At 35.6% G+C, this 23,567-nt stretch overlaps 1 long non-coding RNA gene across 1 annotated transcript; it reads right to left on the bottom strand.

The window, feature by feature from the left end:
- Nucleotides 1-479: 479 nt before the first annotated feature.
- Nucleotides 480-15,913, bottom strand: LOC148781714 (uncharacterized). The gene is made up of 2 exons (XR_016057795.1): nucleotides 15,736-15,913; nucleotides 480-1,313 (listed from the first exon to the last, which is right to left on the bottom strand). It is a non-coding gene; the product is annotated as an uncharacterized LOC148781714 (long non-coding RNA).
- Nucleotides 15,914-23,567: the final 7,654 nt, after the last annotated feature.

Genomic DNA, 23,567 nt, shown 5'->3' with positions numbered 1-23,567 from the left:
AGGAGTGTTCGGGCAGGTAGACTTGGTTGAGTCAAAAGGACGACTCCGTAGGGCCGTTAAAAGCTCGGAGGAGTGTTCGGGTAGGCAGACTTGGTTGACTCGGTCCCTGCAGGAGTCGAGAAAAATTTTGGATATCTGTACATGGGATTCGATATATATCTTTGTACATAGGGTAGTTTGGTAATTTATACCATCTATCTGGGACTCGATATATATTGTTGCGATGAGGTTTTTTAGCGTCAAGGGAAAAACGCGTATCTCTTTGTAATAAGAGAGAACAGAGATACGTGAAGAAGCAAGCTATTGTAACCCTATTCTCCATTGTCAGTTAAGAAGTTCTCATCTCACGTGGACGTAGGCACGTTGTCGAACCACGTATATGTTTGCGTTGTGTTGTTTGTTTCTTCTTTCTTGTTTTTGTGGATTGTTTTCTACAGATAACTCTATAAGCAACATAAAGATTGCAACATGGGCGTCCGTTTCTTTTTTTTCATTTGTAAAGTTCCCAATAATTGAACGCCCTCGGTAGTTCCAAAGGTACAATTTTATTCACCGGGAGATTGAAGAAGAGGGTGAGATCATATTAAGTACATGAAACATTTTCAACTGTGTGAATCTTTCTATGTTTCGCAAAATTCTCTAACAGTGATGACTCTTGTAATTAAGGTTCAAAGGATTGAAAAAAAAATAAGGAAAAAAATAATAGTGATGATTCTTGCCCTTTTTTTAGTGATAATCTTTTTAAATGAAATCTGATAAGAGCACTAACTTGAACATGGACATCTTCTTAAGATGATTTTTCCGAGTAATTAGAAAGTGCTGAGCAAATTTATGAGGCACAACTCCATGCAAAGTGCAATGCCCTACTCTGTTGGCTCTTAAATTGTGCATTGTCATTGCTCAACCCTGCCGATGGCGGCAAGAATCCGCTACAATTCTAGTAACTCTAACTAGACTCAGCCCTACTGCTGGTGGCACGAATCCGCCGCACTTCTAGTAACTCTAACTATTTGTGAATCAAAGTAGGAGAGGTCATCACGTCAAGCTACCACCTGGTCCTTGGAGGCTCCCAAAGAATGGAAACCTCTACTTGCTAGCTAACATGTTGTTGCACTACTTATCTGTAATGACAAATACCTCTTATACGGCGGCGACCTCAGTCTGTCGCCTTACGGTGTGTTCTGGAGGAACCTAAGGAAGATGTGTGTAATTGAGTTGCAACCGCCACTGGTACTGGTACGATGAGCATCTGCGGTCTCATGTTCTCCCTCACAAATAATGTGGTTTCCACGGTTGCCCTCGTCAAAAATATCCTGCACAGTTAGAGAAAGGTGTGGGTTAGTATGCAGAGATGGTGTATGAGGTGTCGAACATGCTCGGAGGATACACTGTAGGGGACTTGTTCCTGTCGATGGGAATGGATCATCTTCTTCACCGCGACGCACTCGCGCTAAGGTATTTGTTTCGGTGGATGGAGGCATTCCTTGACAGGATTGTGCAGGAGCACTTGAAACAACACAAAGATGGTGAGAAGAGAAAGGACTTTGTGAACTATCTTCTTGAAAGCCAAGAAAGGGGCGGCCTTGATTTCCTTCTCAGCCATGACAATGTGAAGGCTCTGGTTGGTGCCAACCTCATTTATAGTTCCCTTTTAATTTTTCTGATACCATATACTTACTCCCTTGGGGTATAAGTGCTGCCTAGGATGATTTTTTTAGGGAAATTTATTAGAAGTTGCACATGGTAGATTCACAATTTAATAATTTTACGACTATCTATTGCTCCAATTTCAAAATAACTATCAAATACGTAAACATGAGGTCCAATAGTTGAACATGGGTACAATATTTATGTTAGGGGAGTAATGATCTTATAGGACTCTCCCAAATATGGCACCCCCTTGTCGATCACTTTGGGATTTGGATTCAGATGTCAAGGTAAAATTTGAATCCCTCTTTTTCTTTCATTAAAAAAATATTTTCTCTCTCATCCCTGCAATACCTTGCGTCTCTCTCCACTCATCTCCCTCTTTCATTTTGGCAAAGGCCCCTCACTACCAACTGAAACTCCAACCCTCTCTCTCTCTCTCTCTCTCTCAAGAAAGCCGCCTCTTTAAAAGGATAACCCCTTTGTCTATCTGTTATCGGAAGCCCTATCTCTTAGAAAGATATAAAGCATATGTAGGAGAGAGAATAATAGAGAGGTGGTGAAAGAAAGACCTATGTGATCTTTTGTCAAAGAAATATAATTTTTTTTTTTAATAATAATAATAATCCCCTATATTTTTGGCAACAAGAACACTCACATATAGTCTTATTACAAACAATAGAAACTCCAAAATAAATCACACATCAATAAAATAAATTTCAACTACTTGATGCCATTGATACAACCTAATACTATGCTTGAGAATATGAAATAAAGAACATGTAAGTATAAGATAAAGATGCCGAAGATTACCTCAACCGGGCTTCTTACACCCCACACCGAGTCACCACATCCAATGACGCGAGATCTGTGGTCTAGTTTCAATCTCGAATCGGGAAAGCTGATTTTGGCTAAACTATGTAACCACCTTTAATTCTCTACAAAACCCTAACCTCCAAAAATAACTTAGGCTTCTCTATAATTTCTACAACCCTTAGTTTCTTTTTAGGTCTAGAGAGAAAAAGAGTAGTAGCTAAAGATGGGGCGTAACCCCCCTTTGAAACTTTAGGATAGAGAGGGTTAGAGAGAGAAACTCAGAGGCGAGAGAGAGTGGGGCGTACCCCTTTAGGAAGGAGAGAGGTTATGGGAGAGAGAGAGAAGTTGTGTAGAGATTGGGGGAGAGCACCCCTATTTATAGTGAATATTTAGGTTTAGGGTTTTTTAGGGTTTTCCCATAGTTTACCTCTTTCATGAGATTGAATTTAGACCGTTGATCAAGGTGACTTGTGGGGTGAGAGATTTGAGCCATCCATTCTATAGATGGGCCATCAACATTATGGAAGGTGCTTGGACCATTATCCCCCTTCTTTAAACCATTTTCCTATCAATATATTTAGATAAAATAGATATCATGCATTCCATAAAAATAGCATGATCATATCACATATTCCATAAGGATATGTTAAACATTATCAAGTAAATAAATACTACAAAAAATTTTAAACAAGATAAGGTCAATATTTGCCATCTATTCAAATTGATCATATCTCTTTTAAAGCATACTTATCATACTACAAAATATGCCATGGCCATTATATCCTTTCCAAGATTTGACCACATGACTCAAATCAAAATTACGATAATCTTAATAAAATAATAAAACTAAAATCATTTCAATAATAAAATGAACACAATTAAATTAATATGATGGGAAAATGATCCATATGGTTTTAGGAATTCAATCTGTAAATATGGGATACTCCACCTCCAACTGTGGACTACAAACCACGCAAGCTTTATCGATCCGACCCAGTGTTTCCCATGGCTCATAGTCCAAGCAGGGGCTCATTAGCAGGTCACCAATGTTAGGTCAATGAATCAACGGGCGCAATCCTAGCATGTGGATTACATGTTCTCCCCTAGAGACGAGCTAAGGTCACTACGACCTGATGCGACCACAACTCTATGGTACATAAGGGTATCTCTTGCACATGCATACGCTTCACCCAAAGGTGGATATCTGGCTTTTCGAAACGATCTATCGATAAGCATGCCGTGTGAAGGAACATGGATGAGGTTTTGGCCCCTGTCTCAGTAGGCCTAGCATCACACACAAGGGTCACACAGTCCCTCGGCTCACTCATCTAGGCATAAGCTCCGACCTCATCAAAGGATAACCCAAAACCCTCATCGGTTAATTCTTTATTCTCAGGTACCTTGGGTTTTCCAACTGACTAATCGATTGATCAGCATAATCCGGTATAAGCAAACATCATTCACTTAGTATGGTTCTCGAGGGACCATACTCCCACTGAGTTTATGTTTTACTATAATAAAAGTATTTCAATACACACTCATAAGGCCTTTAAAGGCCACATAAACCCAACTTCTCACATTTGACTTTTGAAGGCCTTACATTCTCTCTTCTTCACTTTTTCTCATCCCCATTTCTCTCACATGTCTTATGAACACATTAGGGACAACTCCCTTTGTCAGAGGGCCTGCAATCATCAAATCTGTAGATATGTAGTTGATCTTGATCTCTTTCAATCTCATCTCATTTCTCAAGTGATAAAAAGAAGGCTTAATATGCTTGAAGTTCTTATGAAACCGAGGCTCCTTAGAGACATAAATAGCTGCAGTGTGGTCGCAGAAAATTCGCACTGCCTCACAACGTACAAGATAAAAATTAAGTTGATTAAAAAACTTCTTAATCCATACGGCCTTCTTGGCTACTAGACAGCATGCCACATACTCGGATTCCATAGTGGACAAGGCCACAATATCTTGTTTCTTTAACTTCCAAGAAACTGCACCCCCTCCAAGCATAAATACATACTCAGATGTAGACTTCGCATCATATGGATCCACGAGATAGCTTGCATCTGAATATCCCTCTATTGCTATTTCAGTTCCCCCTTTATATGTGAGCGCATAGTTCGTGGTGCCCTTTAAATATCTGAGAATTCTTTTTACAGCTTTCCAATGCTCCTCTCATGAATTACTTTGGAAACGGCCCACCAGACTCATGACAAAGGACAAGTCAGACCTTGTTCCTGTCATGACATACATAAGGGACTCAACTGCACTCATGTATGACACTCTCTCCATGGCTCTTATATTTATGTCTTTGATATGACACATCTTATTACTAAGCTTCGTCTTTTTGTCAATTGGGTTAGACATGGGCTCACACTTACTCATATCAAACTTTTCCAAAATCCTCTTACAGTAGGTTGCCTGGGAAAGTTGGATAGTCTTCTCTCTCTTATTTTTTATTATCTTGATGCCCAACACATATGACGCTTTTCCAAGATCCTTCATATCGAAGTGTTGTGCAAGGAAATTTTTCGTCTCTACTACTAGGGCAATTGAGCTACTAACAATTAACATATCATCCACATATAACGATATAAAGACCACATCACTCCCACTAACCTTTCGATATATGCAATAATTCTCATTATTTGTGGAGAACCCTGGTCACCTGAAATTTTATATACCAATGTCGCGATGCTTTTTTTAGGCCATAAAGGGATTTATTGAGTTTACATACTAGGTTCTCTTTCCCTTTCTCCTCAAATCCCTCAGGTTGGATCATGTAAATTTCTTCTTCTAAATCACTATTTAGAAAGGCTGTTTTGACATTCATTTGATAAACCTCAAAGTCAAAATGGGCTGTTATAACTATAAGGATTCAGATGGATAGAAATTTAGCAACAGGGGAAAAAGTTTCCCCATAATCTATCCATTCTTTCTGGGTGAAACCTTTTGCAACCAACCTAGCTTTATATTTTTCTATTTTCCCTTAAGAGTTCAACTTTTTATTGAAAATCCACTTACAACCAATGGCCTCATATTTTTGAGGTAGGGGTACTAATTCCCATACATGGTTTTGGTTAATGGAAGCATATTCATCTTTCATGGCTTCTACCCAGTATTCCCTTTCAAGAGAGGTCAAGGCTTCATGGTGAGTTCTAGGTTCTGAATCTGGATCTTCTCCAACCTTATCAAAATGTTCTCCAAGGTAGACATAATATTATAGGTAAATAGGTGTTCTACTGATTCGGTTACTTCGTCTTGGTTCAGGTAAAAGTTCACTTTCTATAGGGAGTTCAGGATCAGGTTGGGTTGGTTTAAATGTTTCAGGTTTAGGGTCTCGAACTACATCCTTGTTTTGGGTCTCCTCATAAAAGTTAGCTTGTTTTCTACTCACCCTTGCTGCAAGGAACTATTCCTTGAAGAAGTGAGCATCGCGGCTTTCAATAACCGCACATGTTTCAAGGTTGTAGAATTGATATCCCTTACCATAATCTGCGTAACCAATGAAAATGGATTTGACAGTTTTGGGTTGCAATTTGGTTTTATTTTGATGTGGGATAAGGACATGGGCTGAGCAACTCCAAACTTTCAAGTGTTCAAGGGAGGGAGTACGACTGTGAAAATTTCGTGAGGAGTAAGTGGGGCAGCTTTTGTGGGAGTCCGATTAAGGATGTAACATGTCGTTAATATGGCTTCTCCCCAAAACTCCAATGAGAGATTTATATGGCCCATTATACTCCTTACCATTTCCACTATGATCCTATTCCTTCTCTCAGCTACACCATTTTGTTCAGGAGCATAAGACATGGTGTATTGATGGATGATCCCACTTTCAACGTACAATTCTTTGAAATGGTCAGATGAATATTCTCCCCTCTATCGGTTCTAAGGACTTTAATTTTCAGGTTGGTTTGATTTTCTACCTGAGCCTTATATTCTTTGAATTTTTCTAGGGCTTCTAATTTTGTATGAATAAGATACGCATGACCATATCGCGAGTGGTCATCTATAAAAGAAATAAAATATCTTTTTCCACTTTTGGTGGTCACATTCATAGGTCCACATATGTCAATACGAATGATTTTCAATATGCTAGTAGCTATTTTGCCCCGGTGGTATTTTTTCTTATTAATTTTTCTTGCACGTAAGACTCGCACACTTTCGATAAATCTCCCTTATTAATTTTGAAGAATCCGGTTCCTTTTTAATCTCTCCATTCATTTGATATTAATGTGTCCTAACCTCATATGCTGTAGGGTAGCATCTAACTCATTAGGGGACGAGACATAAGCAACGTTCTCTTTTATTTAAATAGTAAATAGCCCGTTTACAAGTCGTCCAGTCATAATCACATCTTTCCCCTTCTTGACCACCTTGATCCTAAAGTGCTTGCTTTAGGATCGAGGTGCTCCTATTCTTCAGTTTCAACTCAAAATCTCCAACTCCAAGTACATCGGTCTTTTGATTTCCTCCGATATAAATATGTTGTTGTCTTGGCCCTATGGGAGTGAAAGAACGATAACCTTCCTTGGTGTTTGTGACATGGGCCGTAGCGCCCGAGTCAAGACACCAAGAAGCTCCCTTCGGGTCAGCTAGTATGGAATCAAAAACCACACATGTAAATTCCTTGTTAGTTCCACCAGATTTGTTGAATCGACAACTATTGGCTATGTGGCCCACCTTCTTACAAAAAAAACAAGTTCAAGTCTCTCTCTTTGCTCCCTTATTTCCAAAATCTCTTCTTTTGAAATATCTTTTCTTCGCAAAAGTATTTCTTTCTTTTCTATTCTTAAATTTAAAAGATGGTTGAGATTTTACCGTATACACAGCATCCCTTATGGTTTGCCTTGAACCCTTCCTTTCTTCTTCAGATTTAATGGCCGTGATGAGTTCCTCCAATTTTGGTGCCTTTCTTCTAGCAGAGATGAAAGTATCACATGAATTAAGAAGAGAATTAATTAAATGAATCACTTGCATAGATTCATTGGGTTTCATGCCTGCATCTTCCAAATCTCTGTCTAGCGCACGAAATACGTGCACATGATCTGCAAACTTGGTACCTTCTATCATTTTTAAATCAATGTACCTTCTCATAGACATAGTTTGCTTCATGAAAGAGGGTTCATCGTACTCTCTTTCAAGTTTATCAAAAATGTCACTTGCATTATAGATTGACTCATACTCAGAAGCATACGAGTAAGTCATGGCACATAAAAGATTGTGGTTGCATCTCAAGTTCCTCCTCTTCCAATTGGCATACTCATATTTGATTATTTGAGATGAGTCGTCAGTTGGACGACGAGGTCAGTCCTCAAAGAGTACCTCATGCAAGTTTTCTTCATAGAGCACAAATTTGATTTTTCTTTTCCATGAAGCAAAGTTGGTCCCATCAAACCTTTCGATTTTGAGGATCTCAGAGATGAAGATGGGAGCAGCCATATATTTCTATTCTCAAGCAAAAATAAGAAAAGATTCTTAATGGCAATCAAGTAAAACTAGCTCTGATACCAACGAAAGAAAGACTTATGTGATCTTTTGTCAGGGAAATACAATTTTTTTTTTAATTATAATAATAACCCATTATATTTTTGGCAACAAGATCACTCACAGATGGTCTTATTACAAATAATAGAAATTCCAAAATAAATAATACAACAATAAAATAAATCTCAACTACTTGCTGCCATTGATACAACCTAATACTATGCTTGAGAATATGCAATAAAGAACAAGTAAGTATAAGATATAGATGCCGAAGATTACCTCAACCGGACTTCTTACACCCCACATCGATTCTAGCTTCAATCTCTAATCGGGAAAGCTGATTTTGGCTAAACTATGTAAACATCCTTAATTCTCCCCAAAACCCTAACCTCCAAAAATAACTTAGGCTTCCCTCTAATTTCTATAACCCTTAGTTTCTTCTTAGGTCTAGAGAGAAAAAGAGTAGTAGCTAGAGTTGGGGCGTGGCCCCCCCTTGAAACTTTAAGATAGAGAGGGTTAGAGAGAGAAACTCAGAGGAGAGAGAGTGGGGCGTGCCCCTCTAAGAGAGAGAGGTGAGAGAGAGGTTATGGGAGAGAGATAGAGGTTGTGTAGATATTGGGAGAGAGCACCCCTATTTATAGTGAATATTTAGGTTAAGCGTTTCTTAGGGTTTTCCCATAGTTTGCCTCTTTCATGAGAATAAATCTAGACCGTTGATCAAGGTGACTTGTAGGTTGAGAGATCTGAGCCGTCCATTTCATAGATGGGCCATCAAGGTGCTTGGACTATTATCCCCCTTTTCTTAAACCATTTTCCCATCAATATATTTAGATAAAATAGATATCATGCATTCCATAAAAATAACATGATCATATCACATATTCCATAAGGATATGTTAAACATTATCAAGTAAATAAATACTGCAAAAAATTTTAAACAAGATAAAGTCAATATTTACCATCTATTCAAATGACTATATCCCTTTTAAAGCATACTTATCATATTACAAAATATGCCATGGCCGCTATATCCTTTCCAAGATTTGACCACATGCCTCAAATCAAAATTACCATAATCTTAAAGACCTTGATCACAAAGAATCCAAAGGGTGGGACGTGCCATCCTTTTGTGGCACAAGTGGGCTCCCCACATGTCACATGGTGGGCCCATGTGCACTTTGAGCTTCCATGGAATTTATAAAACGTTTTAAAATAAAACGAATTAATATATATAGTTGAATTTTTACAACTTTGTAAAATCTATAACTGTATTTTTATACGTCCAAAAATCATAATTAAAATATTGAGAGATCCAACAAAATTCAACTAATAAAACTAAAATCATTTCAATAATAAAATGAACACAATAAAATTAATATGATGGGAAAATGATCCATATGGTTTGGAATTTAATCTGTAAATATGGGGTACTCCACCTCCATATGTAGACTACAGACTATACAAGCTTTATCGAACCGATCCAGTGTTTCCCATGACCCACAGTCCAAGCAGGGGATCATTAGCAGGTCACCAAAGTTAGGTTGATGAATCAAGGGGTCACAATCTTAGTTTGTGGATTACAAGTCCTCCCCTAAAGACGAATCAAGGTCACCACGACCTGATGCGACTACAACTCTATGGTGCATAAGGGTATCTCTCGTACATGCATACGCTTCACCCAAAGGTGAATATCTGGCTTTCCTGAACGATCTATCGATATACATGCGGTGTAATGGAACATAGATGAGGTTTTGGCCCCCGTTAGGCCTACCATCACACATAAAGGTCACACAGTCCCTCGGCTCACTCATCTAGGCATAAGCTCCGACCTCATCAAGAGCTAACCCAAAATCCTCCTCGATTAATTCTTTATGCCCAGGTACCTTGGGTTTTCTAACCGACTGACCTAGATCGATCAACACAGTCCGGTATAAGCAAACACCATCCACACTCCCACTGAGTTTATGTTTCACTATAATAAAAGTATTTCAATATACACTCATAAAGTCTTTAAAGGCCACATAAACCCAACTGGTGGTTGGGAAAGAGAATATGAAGGATGGGAGCTCTGGAGAAGCACGGCAATGGAGGAGAGAGAAAATCACAATTAAAATTGTTGTAGGGCTTGGCGTTGTAGAGAGAAAGCTGAGTCTGGAAGGTTGTTGGTTTGAATTGAAAACCTGAGTTACTTATTTAAAAACCTAGGTTTTTGTTACTATTTTGAATTGAAATCCTGGCTAGTTGGTTACTGGTTTGAATTGAAATCCTCTTTAAGTTATACATTTTTCTTAAAATTTGGGGTTGAGGAAGAGGCTTAGTGGGTATTGGTGTTGTTTGACGGAGTAGAGAGAGGTGTCGAGGAGAGAGAATAATGGTGCTGATGACTGAAAATGGGTGACAACTGTTGAGTATGCGAATGGGGGGTTGAGGAGTTATATGAGTTAGAGAGTGGAGGTTTTGCTATTAAAGGAAGAGGAGGAGAACTGGTATGGGGTGGAAAGTTTAAAAGAATTTAGGTCAGAAAGATAAGGTTTGCAATGCAAGGAAGAGAGAGAGAGTTTGTGGTAGAGAGAATTGATTTACAGTACAAGGAAGAGGATAGTGGCATGAAGAAGCATATGAGGTGTATGAGGAAGAAGGCGATTGATAGGTAAGAATTAGAAACCTTCTATCAATTCCCTTCATCAAGAAGCCTTCCATCAATTCCCTTCATCAAGTTTAGAGAGAGAATAGCGATTTGCTAGAAGGATCTTTATTAGATAGTCAAACATCTACAAAAAAATATTTATCAAGATATTTGAAATTTTATCTTGAGATTTGGATAGAAATTCAATGGTGATCCATTGAGGTTCTCTGCTTGTAGTGTGGGAGGGTCCTATAAAATCATTACTCTATGTTAAGGTACTCACACTATAGAGTAATTTATCATTGTATTCAACAATTTTGGACACTTCAATACCCTTGTTTTGTTCATGGAATATTTTTTTTATGAAGATATTTTTTATCATTAGGAGGGGTGTGATGTCATCTATATGGAGTGTGACATGATCCACATGAATCATTTTAATGGCATTTAATACTCCATGTGGGTATTGTCACATCCCATGTAGATGGCGTTACATCCCTCCTAATGACCAACACTACCTTTACTAAAAAGATGCTCCATGTACAAGGTAAAAGGTATATATGTCCAAATTTTGTTGAGTACAATGATAAATTACTCTATAATGTGAACACCCTTATATAACCCAATATTAAATTGTTGAAAAGTTAGACGCATTTTGATAAATTGCCCGTTTTTAAATTGAACATTTAAGTTGCACTTTAGAATTATGAAAATAGGAAAAAAAATTTATTTTTTTGGATGATAAGGTAGTAGAATCCCATTGCTAATTAATGAATGAGAACTAAGCCATGGTCTAAATCTAATTTTCCATCACTTTGACACAGATTGGAATGTGTTTCGGCCATGAATATTTATTTTTATATTTTTTTTTCGTTTTTCAAATAATTTTTAAAATACCCCTAGCACAAATAGATTTTTAAAACCCATTTTTTCACTACTTATAAGCTTAAGTTGGATGTGTTCTGTTTACTTATGATTTAACTATGTTTTTCATATTCTTTAAAATGCTTTTGTATTTTTTAAAGAAAAAATTAATAATTTTTGCCCTGCCAAGGACTTGGCCACTTAAGTTGGGCGAACCGGCCGATTTCCGAGTTGCTCACTTAAGCTGGGTGAACCGGCCGATTTCCGAGTTGCTCATACCGGTCCTTGGCCGGTTCATGCAATAAAAAACTACGACAAATAGAAGGCAGAGAAACAAATATTCAACCCAATGAAGAAGAAAGGAGTGGGCTATTGGATTTGGCAAGTTAGCTTCACCGATCTACAAAATCTCCTTCCCTTCAAAAAGAAAAGGATACGGCTAAATTACATAAACAAATGCGTATGATTCTCTACTTAGATCCACATGACATGGTGATTAAGTGGAGTTTGATAGTTTATAAACTTAGATATTTCCTTTGCAATATTGTTTTTGAAATTTTACTGCAATTTTTTTTTAATACCAATAAAAATTAGACTACTGAATTAAGGTTGATAAAAATGAGAATGTGTTTGGAAAAAAACAAAAATTTAAGGTTAATTTTTTCAACAATTGTATCCACCTCAAAAGGCATCATACGTATCTATAAATGCAGCACAGTGATGCTAACACTTATTACAAACAAAAACTCATGTAAAAGATTATCTGCTTCCATAGGAGCATATTAGATAATCTTAGGAAGCAGATATGCTCCTACGGAAGCAGATAATCTTTTACGTGAGTTTTTGTTTGTAATAAGTGATGCTAATACTTATTACAAACAAAAATCAAATTAAGTTTAGGAAAAAGTTTATATAAAGTTACAACCTTAAAATGTAAAATCAAATATGTGCCTCAAAATCCATTGGAAAAAGTTGTTTTAATGTTGAAAAGCCTTCTAATTAATCATCTTGACATCGAGATGTATGAATATGAAAAAAAAAAAAAGATTTTGAGTCCCAAAAATAGTGCATCTTGCAACACATTGTCTAGAATGTCCATTCTATTTGATTTTAACCATTTTGCGATTTAAAATTTTATAATTAGATACGAAAATAGATTTTCAGATAATCCTATCATAAAATTTGGAGGTGCGCCTTAATTGGATTATTTAAAGTTGTAACCTTATCGAAACCACACCTTTATTTTTAGGACCCTAAATTTTTGTTCTATGAACGGACCTAGTTAGCAACTCAAAAAGACAAAAACAAGTTTATCCACTCCATTCACTCCTAAAACGCAATGTTTTTAAAAGGCCCTGGCTTGAGTCCCGTTCTTAGGTGATTCCATGCCTAAAAGCCCCTAAAAAACAAAAGAGAGAGTAAAAGTAATTATAAAATCAAATAAGAAAATGAAAAATCAAATAAAATAGGAAATGTAAAACAAAGCGCCAAAAAGACAAACAAAAATACATTTAGACGAATTGATTCATAGTTGGAGATATGTTAGAAAATCTAGAAAACGTGGAAAATAAAAAAGGTGGGTATATGGCAAGAAAACCACATAAATATTTGCCACAAATACATATAGAACTTTTATACATCAGCTCCATATTTTATTTATTTATATGATTTTTTTATTTTTCTTACCTATCCCGAGTTGTAAATGGGTACTCGGTTCACGAAGGGGACGAGTCCGAGTCTACATCACCGAGCTTGAAAACACCGTTAAAAATAATAACGCTATACGATTGAAAACTCCAATCATTGGGTTGTGAAAACTAAGGGCTCGTTTGGCTTTTTGGGTTAACAAACCTATGTTCTGAATCAAAACCCGTCAAACTTGGTTGGCTTTGAATGGTACACTTTATGCAAATCTCATGTTTGGATCATTGTTTGTATAACTTAGTTTGCTACTGTCCATACACATAGAGAGAACATATCAAACTTGAAAGTTTGAGGCAGTTTTCTCCTTCGAAAATAAAATTTGATATAGTTTCTCTCTCCAAGAAATTTGAGATAATTTTTCTCTCTAAAAATTTGAAATTTTACATAGTTGACAATTTCTCTCTTCAAAAATTTTGAGATAGTTTCTATCTCTAAATATTGTCAAGTAGTTTCTCTCTAAAATTTGATATAGTTTCTCTCACTAAAATTAAGATACTTTCCCTCTCTAAAACTTAAAAATTGAGATAAGCTTCTGTAGAAATCTTGAGAGTTTCTCTCTCTAAAATTTGATAGAGTTTCACTCTAAAAAATTTTAAGATACTTTTTCTCTCTCTCTAAAACTTGAAATTCCATATGAATTTTTTCTCTAAAAATTTTGCGATGGTTCTCTCTCTAAAAAGTTTTAGGTTGTTTCTCTCTCAAAGTTTTGATATAGTTTCTCTATCTTAAACTTAAAATTTGACATAGCTTATCTCTCTAAAAATTTGAGATGGTTTCTCCATAAAAAAAACGATAATTACTCTCTCAAATTTGATATAGTTTCTCTCTCTAAAATTTCACGATAGCTTAAAATTTAAGATCATTTCTCTCTCTAAAATTTTTGATATAATGTCTTTATCTAAAAATTTAAGCATTCACTCTCTCTAAAATTTTAAGATACTTTCTCTCTCTAAAACTTAAAATTTGAGATAGTTTCACTCTATAAAAATTTAAAGATAATTTCCCTCCCTAAATTTTTTTAGATAGTCTTTCTCTCTAAAATTTGAGATTTCAAGATAGTTTCTCTTTCTAAAATTTTTGAGATATTCTCTCTCTAAAAATTTTAGGTAGTTTATCTCTCTCAAATTTTATATAGTTTCACTCTCCAAAATTTTACAATACTTTCTATCTAAAACTTGAAATTTGAGATAGTTTCTTTCTCTAAAAATTTTAAAGAATTTTATCTATCGAAAATTTGATATAGTTTCTCTCTAAAATTCTAATATACGTTTTCTCTCTAAAACATGAGATTTTGAGATACTTTCGCTCTCTAAAATTTTAAGATACTTTCTGTAACTAAAACTTAAAATTAGATATACTTTCTCACTCAAAAAATCTAGGTATAGTTTCTCTCTTTAAAAGTTTTCAGGTAATTTTTCTCTAAAATATTATATAGTTTCTCTCTCTAAAACTCTAAATTTGAGATAGTTTTTCTCTCTAAAAATTGATGTAGTTTCTCTTTATAAAATTTTAAGATACGTTATCTATCTAAAACTTGAAATTTGATATAGTTTCTCTCTCTAAAAAAATTGAAATAGTTTTTCTCTCTAAAAATATTCAATAGTTCCTCTTTTTTAAACTTTTAAGATAGTTACTATCTCTAAGTTCCTCTCTCTAATTTGTGGGGATGTTTTCGTATAATTAATTGTATTTAACAAAGTTGCAGCTTTGTTGTATGAAAATACTATTGTATTCCTTCTTTCATGCTTACAAAAAGTGATGTTTTGGATAACTAATTTTTTTATTTATTTCGTCTACCTGTGAATTGACTTTCTTTCTTGATTATACATTCAAAAAAAAGTTGACAGATATGTTTTTCATGTAAGATACCATGTATAGAACATGGTTTTGGATACCTTGGGATCAAAACGACCCCTAAATGTTTAGAAGCTCAAATGTGTTTTTTTTTTGTTGATTTTTTTGTTTTTTTGTTTTCCTATAATTTTAAAGTGCAACTTAAACGTCCAATTTAAAAACGAGCAATTTATCAAAATACCTTTACCTTTTCAGCAATTGACATTTCACCCTTGTTCAACTATTCGATCTCATGTTTGCGTATTTTGATGGTTATTTTGAAATTGAAGTAAAAGATATTCGTAAAATATTAATTGGTGAAATCGTTATGTGTAACTTTTTATAGATCTCCCTTAAAAAAGAGCAATTTTACCCCAAGAGAGTTAATATACGACAGCGGAAAAATTAAAAGAGAGGTAGAAATGAGGATGGCAGCAACCAGTATAATGGCCATGACATCGTCATGGTTGAGAGGGAAATGGAGGTGGCCCCTTTTTCCGTGATAGTGCCGGAGATTACCTCTCTTTTAAAAGGAAGAGGTCCGGAGATTAAAAGAGAGGGAAATGGAGGTGGCCCCTTTTTCCGAAAGAGTGCCGGAGATTACCGAAACAAATTTCTTACGCGATGGTGCGTCATGGTGAAGAAGATGATCGACTCCATCGATGGGAACAAGTACCCCACACTATATCCTGCGAACATGTTCACCAACTCATCGACCCTGGAAACCACATTATTTGTGAGGGAGATGCAGAGACCGGAGATGTTCACCGTTGGGATGGTATGGTGGTCGCAACATCTTGAATGAGTTTCATGACTTCCTCCTCTTGGACCTCCCTAAATTTATAGACCCCCTTATTGATAAATAGCTCAAGTACATACATCTTCCTTAGGTTCCTCTGTAGGGCCACATGCTAAGGTCATCTTTGCCATACAAGATGAAAAAAAGACCTGTAGGGCCACATGCTAAAGTCATCTTTGCCATACAAGATGAAAGAAAGACCATGTGATCTTTTATCAAGGAATACAATTTTTGTTTTTGCCTTTCTTTTTGGCAAAAGATCACTTATTGGTGGTTTTTATTATAATAAAATAAATTTCAAAATAAAATCACCATAATAATAAAACCAAAATCTTATCAACTTGATCCCATTGAAACAACTATCCTTTATGTTTGAGAATAAAAGATAAGATTGCAAGAAACAAAAGAAAGAGTGCCGGAGATTACTTCAATCGGGCGTATTACGGCCCACACTGAGTCACCACCATCCGATGGCACGGGATTAACGGTCTAGCTTCAATCTCGAACCGAAAAAGCAAATTTTGGCCAAGCTACACAAATGAAACATGAACCCCTTTGATCACAAACTCAAACCCTAAGTGAATTATCTTAACAACCTAGTTTGAGAGAGATAAATTCTCTTTTTGCAAACCCTAAAACCCTTAGCGATAAATCTATATTTAAGAGATAGGAGAGAAGAACTTCATAACCGAAACCCTTAGGTTCTTTCAGGGGTAGAGAATTTTTGGTAAAGACAATCCATGTTTATAGGCTTTTGAATAAGATTAGGGTTTATTAGGGTTTTCTTTGGCTTGCCTCTTCTTGTGAGATTGAACATAGACCGTCGATCAAGGGTGACTTGTGGGGTGAGAGATCTGAGCCATCTATTCTATAGATGGCTATCAACATTATGGAAGGTGCTTGAACCATTATCCCCCTTTCTTTAAACCATTTTCCTATCAATATATTTAAATAAAATAAATATCATGCATTTTATAAAATCCATTTTCCTATCAATATATTTAAATAAAATAAATATCATGCATTTTATAAAATTGCACGATCCATGTCACATATTCCATAAGGTTATATCAAATAATATCAAGTAGATAAATACTACCAAATATAAATAAGGTAAGATCCATATCAATTCAAATTCAAACTTGTTACAAAATAGATAAAGCCATGGTCAATATATCCCTTCAAAGATTTGACTCCATGCTACAAATCAAACTAACCTTATCTTAAAAGCAAATAAGATAATCAAACGAGGGTGGGGTGTGCCACCTTTTTGTGGCACATGTGGGCCCCCCACCCACATGCCACATGGTGGGCTCATGTGCACTATGCCCCCCATGGAATATTTTTAAAAAATATTATTTTTAAAATTGAATAAAACAATTTTAATATATATGTTTGAATTTTTATAACTTTGTAAGAACAATAACCGTATTTTTATAAGTCCAAAAATCACAAATAATATATCGAGAGATTCATAAAAATTCAAATAATAAAACTAAAATCATTTCAATAATAAATGAACACAATTACATTAATATGATGGGAAAAATATCTATATGGTTTTAGGAATCCAATCTGTAATAACGGGGTACTCCACCTTCAACTATGGACTACAAACCACACTAGCTTTATCGAACTGACCCAGTGTTTTTCATGACTCACAGTCCAAGCAGGGGCTCATTAGCGGGTCACCAAAGTCAGGTTGATAAATCAAAAAGGTCACAATCCCAGTCTGTGGATTACAGGTCATCCCCTAGAGACTAGTTAAGGTCACCACGATTTGATGCGACCACAACTCTATGGCGTATAGGGGTATCTCTCGCATATGCATACGCTTCACCTAAAGGTGGATATCTGGCTTTCCTGAACGATCTATCAATATGCATGTCGTGTGATGGCATATGGATGAGGCTTTGACCCTCGTCTTTGTAGGCCACCATCACACACAAAGGTAACACAGTCCCTCGATTCACTCATTCGGGCATGTTCTCCTACCTCATCAAGGGCTAACTCATAAACCCTCATCGGTTTGTTCTTCATGCGCAGATAACATGAGTTTTTTCAACCGACTGGCCTAGATCGTTAAGTACAGATCGGTATCAGCAAACCGTCGTTTGTTTAGTATGGTCCACGAGGGACCACACTTCCACTGAGTTCATCTTCTACTATATCATTTCATTTTACAAGAACTCATAAGGCCTTTAAAGGCTACATAAACCCAACACAAGAGGTGCTTGCCATTGTAGATTAATAGTTGATTGGCAAAGACTTGCTCTCAAACAATTTTTGGCGATGAAATCAAGAGCGATGGGAAGCTTCCGGAACTGCAGGAGTATGATGGGCCATACTTGTGCGAGCAGTGTCTAAACAAGTGGTGAGACAACTTGCTAGATAGCAAGTCGAGGTGCAAACCGGGTAGTAGGTTGAGGCGATGGCCTCTCCTCCTTTTATGCACAAACAATGCGCAAATGGTTAAGGAGTAAGAAAAACATGTAAAGATTCACACAATTGAAAATGTTTCATGCACTTGACAAGTTCTCACTCTGTCCTTCAATCTCTTGGTGAAACACAGTTGAAAAATGTCTCATGCGCTCGACATAATCTCATTCTCTTCCTCAAATCTCTCGGTGAATAAAATTGTTTATTTAAAAGCGTTCAATTATAAGGAACTGTGCCATCTTTATGTTGCCAGGATCAGATCTCAGGTTTTTGGTCCGGCCCGAAATTTTGGGCCATTCCAAGCCAATTACGGCCTTGGGGCTGGGCTAGGGCAGATGAAAATTTACCAGTGTGTGTCTCGGAGTGGACTTGCAATTTAGGGTCTACCTTGATCCCAATGCAGTGTAATTCTCAGGAGAGCTTCATGGTGACAATTTTATGAGTGTTAAGTAGGACTCAAATAGGTTGGGTTGGATTTTTTTGTTGCTTTAAAAGTTTGAGATGAGCCACGGATAAAGCACAAATTGCCTGTCGCTGAGCTTGCATTGGTAAGTTTATATGAAGTTTTTATAGGGCTCAAGATTTATGAAAACAAAATAAAGCCCCACCGTAAATTTTCATTCGAAAAGCACTTTGGGTATTGGAAATTTTCATGATGGCTCTAAAAGCAATTTTCAATACTGACAATAAAATTTCAAATTAAAAAAATAGTACAAATCTTGTGGATTTGTGAACATTTATTTTAGAGTGAAAGGGATGGTCTAGATGATTTGTTGCAATAAATACTATTGCAACATAATGTTTTTTTTAAAACTTGAATTTTTTTTAGAACTTGAATTTTTTTTTAGAACTTGAATTTTTTTTTTAGAACTTGAAATTTTTTTTTAGAACTTGAATTTTTTTTTAGATGATTTTTAAAACTTGAATTTTTTTTTAAAATCATAATGTTCATGCTGAAATGATTGATTTTAAAGGTTTTTCAACACTTGAATTAAAGTTGCAGCCCTATCAGACCATTTTCCATGTTATATTGATCCAAATGGGGTGTAGATTGGAGCTGTTTACTAATGATGAATTAAGAATATGGGAAAGGATTTACACTTTTTGATAAAATGTCGGTAATTTTGTGAAACTCGGTGAAAATTGGATGCTCTAGCTCGTCGCTTGTGGTGATGGTACAACTATGGAAAGTGTTCATTGTGGGTTCCACAATAGTCTAGCAAGGAAACCCTTTTTAAGTTATCTGAGAAATGTTTAGTTAAGTTAAACCTTGAATTGAGGAAGCTTGATGGAAATAGTAAACAATGTTAAAAAAGGCGGGGGTGGCCGCCTGGGCGGTCCAGGGTCCGAACCGCGTGGGTGGCAGCTTGGTAACATAGGCCGTCATCATGTAAAAGAATGGGGGCACGGGTGTTAGGGGTCGTCCAGGGCAATTAATTGGCCTCCCAAGATGATTAGTCGGCCGATTAGTCAGCCGCTCTGGGCAATTAGTTTGCCCTAGGAGATTAGTTTGCCCTAGGCGATTAGTCCGCCCTAGGTGATTAGTCAGCCGCCCTAGATTATTTGTTGACCGCCCAAGGACACTTTCTTGCATTGGGCCGAATAGTCCCAGTGCGAGGCTGTGAGGCCTCCCAACTGCTTAGGTGGCCGACTTTTTAAACATAATAGTAAACTTTTATGTTGCTTTAGGTTCTTGAATACGAAATATGAAGAAAGGAAAACGTTTATATACGGATACAACCTTATAATGTAGAACTACAGAGCACCTCAAAAATCCATTGGAAAAAGTAGTTTTCATGTTGAAAAACCCTTTGATTGATCATCTCGACATTGAGATGTATGACCATGAAAAATAAAAAGGTTTTAAGTCTCAGTAATAGTACATTTTACAACATATTATCTATACCGTCTATTTTCAAGATTTTCATATGTTTATAGATCTACTTGATTTTAACCAATTTTTAAATTTAAATTTTATAATTAGATTTAAAAATAGATTTTGAGATAATCTTAACATTTTACATCAAAATTACATACCATGATAAAATTTGAAGGTGCACCTTACCTCTACAGCTACGGATGCATCCGTATGCCAACTTTACCCCTGAAGAAATATGGAAATATGGCATAGGGAAGGGTGCAAATGCGTTCGAAAGAATATATGAGATGATTTTGGAAGGAGCATGTCATCTATTGGAAATATCTTAAGATTTAATGGAAAACCAACTTTGATAAAACTCAACTGGATATGAAGTAACTTGATCTTTAGATAGTTTGAGACATACGACACGTTTTTGGAAGTAATCAAAGCTACTATATTGACCTTTTAATGGGAAAGCAAGTAGGGTCCAACATGGGGACTAGAAAGTTGCCAAAACGGAGTTGATTTGGGGACTTTAGAAAGTTGCCACAAAGGAGTTGATTTGGGAGCTTCCCAGAAGGTGTTCTTGAGTTACCATCCTTTCTACTTGAACTTGATAATGACATATGTTTTAGAAATGAATTATGAGATTTTCAGCCCCTCCAACCAACATGTTGGGATGTTTCAAATTTTTTTTGTTGAATTTCTTGAAACACCTCAAGCCATCCAATTCAATAGAACATCTAATAGCTTGAGTAATTATGGCCTCATATATATATATATATATATATATATATGAAAAAATCGTTCTTACGCCTATAGGCGAAAATGAATAGTGATTTCGCTTACCCTCATCATTGTCCAAAGTTTATCACATGGTCACGATTGTCAGATAGTGTTTCATTTTTCATTTTTTTTCTACAAATCGGAATGACATGAAATTTGAAGCATATATACATCTTAGTGAGGCGCACCTAAAACAATATAAAACAATAATTCTCAAAAATATAATTGATCAAAATACCCTTGAAACTTTTCGGAGGTATTTTGGTCAATTTGTTTTATGTAAAATATTTTTTTGATATCTTTTATAGATTAGCCTATTTTTGATGAACACACGCTCCAAATTTCAGATTATTCTAATTTTTTTAGAAAAATGAAAAATAAAATCTTGTCAGACAGTTGTGACGGTGCGACGAACTTTGGACGGTGATGAGGGTAGACGAAATCACTATTCATTTTCACTTATAGGCATTTTGTAGTATCTTCCTATATATATATATATATATATATATATATATATAGCCTACTAGCTCATATGAACATATGAGTTCATATGAACCCAATGACCTAGATTGAATCTTGGCCGATCTGACGGTCACGACTTCATTTTATTTTTTCATTTTTATTTTTTTCTACAAATTCAAATAGTTTGAAATTTTAGGCGTGTTCTCTTCAAAAATATAATAATCTAATAAAAATATAAAAAAAATAATTACAAAAAATAAATTGACCAAATTACCCTTGAAATGTTTTGGGGTATTTTGTTCAATTTCTTTATTGTGAATTATTTTTAAAATATTTTTATTAGGTGAGTCTTGATGAGAAGAATGGATGTCTAAAATTTCAAGTTATTTGGATGTGTATAAAAAAATATTAAAATTCAAACACGAAATGAAGTCGTGAAAGTTAGGTCGGCCCAAATTAAATCTGGGCCGTTGGGCTCATATGTTCATATGAGGTAGCGAGCTAATATCAGCATTTTTCTATATAAAAAAATGCTGAGAATAGCCTACTAGCTCATATGCACATATGAGTTCATATGAACCAAATGACCCAAATTTAATCTATCAAGGAGATCCTTGCTTCACCATGACCGAGGAGCCATGTATTGGTTGCATGACTCCATGTCTCTAGTAATACCTTGATGGTATTCAAGCATTGGTTGTAATAGTGTAACAATCCTAAAATTTCAAAAAAAAAAAAAAAAAAAAAAGAGAGGAGAAAATATGCTTTTAAATAGGTGATGTTCTGTTTGAATATGATGGTCCTTGAGGACCATCGCTATTTTCAAAAGATTTGCCTTTGCCTTTACTTTTTTTCTTTTGCCTCCTGCTGCTTGCAACTGGCAACGTCCTTTAGCGGACGTGGTTTTCGTACGATAAAAGTCTGCTTTTAACGCGACACCTCAGGTATGAGGTAGCGCGTAATAAAACAATATAATAATACGTTATAAGAATTTAAATAGGGGATGTGAGCACTCCCACCCTAAAACAAAATTTTGAGATCTCTCTCTCTGGTCGAAACACAGTGAACTTCTCTCTCGAACCGAATTTTTTTATCGGACGCTCCCTCTCAAATAATTGTGGGTAAGTGACATCATCTTTCTGAAAAATAGTCTATTTTTAATAAATAGTGATATTTCCGTCTAGGATCTTTATTTTATCAGTTTTGTGTGTAAGTGACCTCATTGTCTCGAAAAATAATCCATTCTTTTTAAAAAATAAAATGAAATAATTATTTCTGCTTATTATCATGAGTTTTAGGCGCGATGAATTTTATGCGCACGTGACCTCATTATCTTGAAAAATAATCTTTTTAATAAAAATTGTGATATTTTATCTATGTTAGAAATTTTGAATGCTGTAAATTAGAAAAATAAATTTATTTATTTTTCTTGTCTATTGTTAGAAATAAATGTGATATTTCTGCTTTTAGTAAAATTGTGGTATTTCTTTCTACTGTTTTGAATATTTAGACATTGTAAAATTCATGTGCAAATGACTGCCTTATTATTTAAAAATTGACATTTTTGCAATTGATTATAGTATTGTTGTGAAATGTTTATTTGTGAATTGATATTCCATAAATTGTGATAATTCCGTATTCTTGAATTTTTATAAGAGTTTTTTTTTCTATACATATTAAATTGGCAATTATGCTAGAATGCCTTTACAAACTGCTACCTTTCTAAATTTGAGCTCAAAATATTTGATTGGTTATTTTTGAAATATTATAGAGAGTGACTGTTATTAATGGTTTGAGTGAAATTCATATTAATGGTTTCAGTGATATGTTGAGTACATGATATTGCTGCTTTCGAATGTTTAAAGAGATTTAGAAATAATTTAAGTATGCAAGTGGACTTATCCGGTTCGCCGGTGAGGTATAAGTGGACCTATCTGGGACGCCGGTAGGGATTAAGTGGACTCATCCGGTACGCCGGTGAGGTAGAAGTGGACCTGCAGGAATTAAATGGACCTATCTGGGACGCCGATAGGGATTAAGTGGACCCATCAGGACGCTGATGGGGTATATAAGTGACCTACTTGGGACGCCAGTAGGGTATTTTGTGAAATCCTTTGAATTATGTACTGCCGTTAAAAGTGTTATAAGCATTTCAATTACTCGGATTATACTTAATTATGCATTTATTGAAAGTGAAACTGTTGATGCATTTCTGCTAATAGATCTCATTTTGGAAAATA

This window comes from Amborella trichopoda, chromosome 6 (assembly GCF_054954075.1).
Source record: "Amborella trichopoda isolate Santa Cruz 75 chromosome 6, AtrichopodaSantaCruz75HAP2 v2.0, whole genome shotgun sequence".
Classification (NCBI taxonomy): Eukaryota; Viridiplantae; Streptophyta; class Magnoliopsida; order Amborellales; family Amborellaceae; genus Amborella; species Amborella trichopoda.
This window is presented reverse-complemented; position numbering and strand designations above follow the sequence as displayed.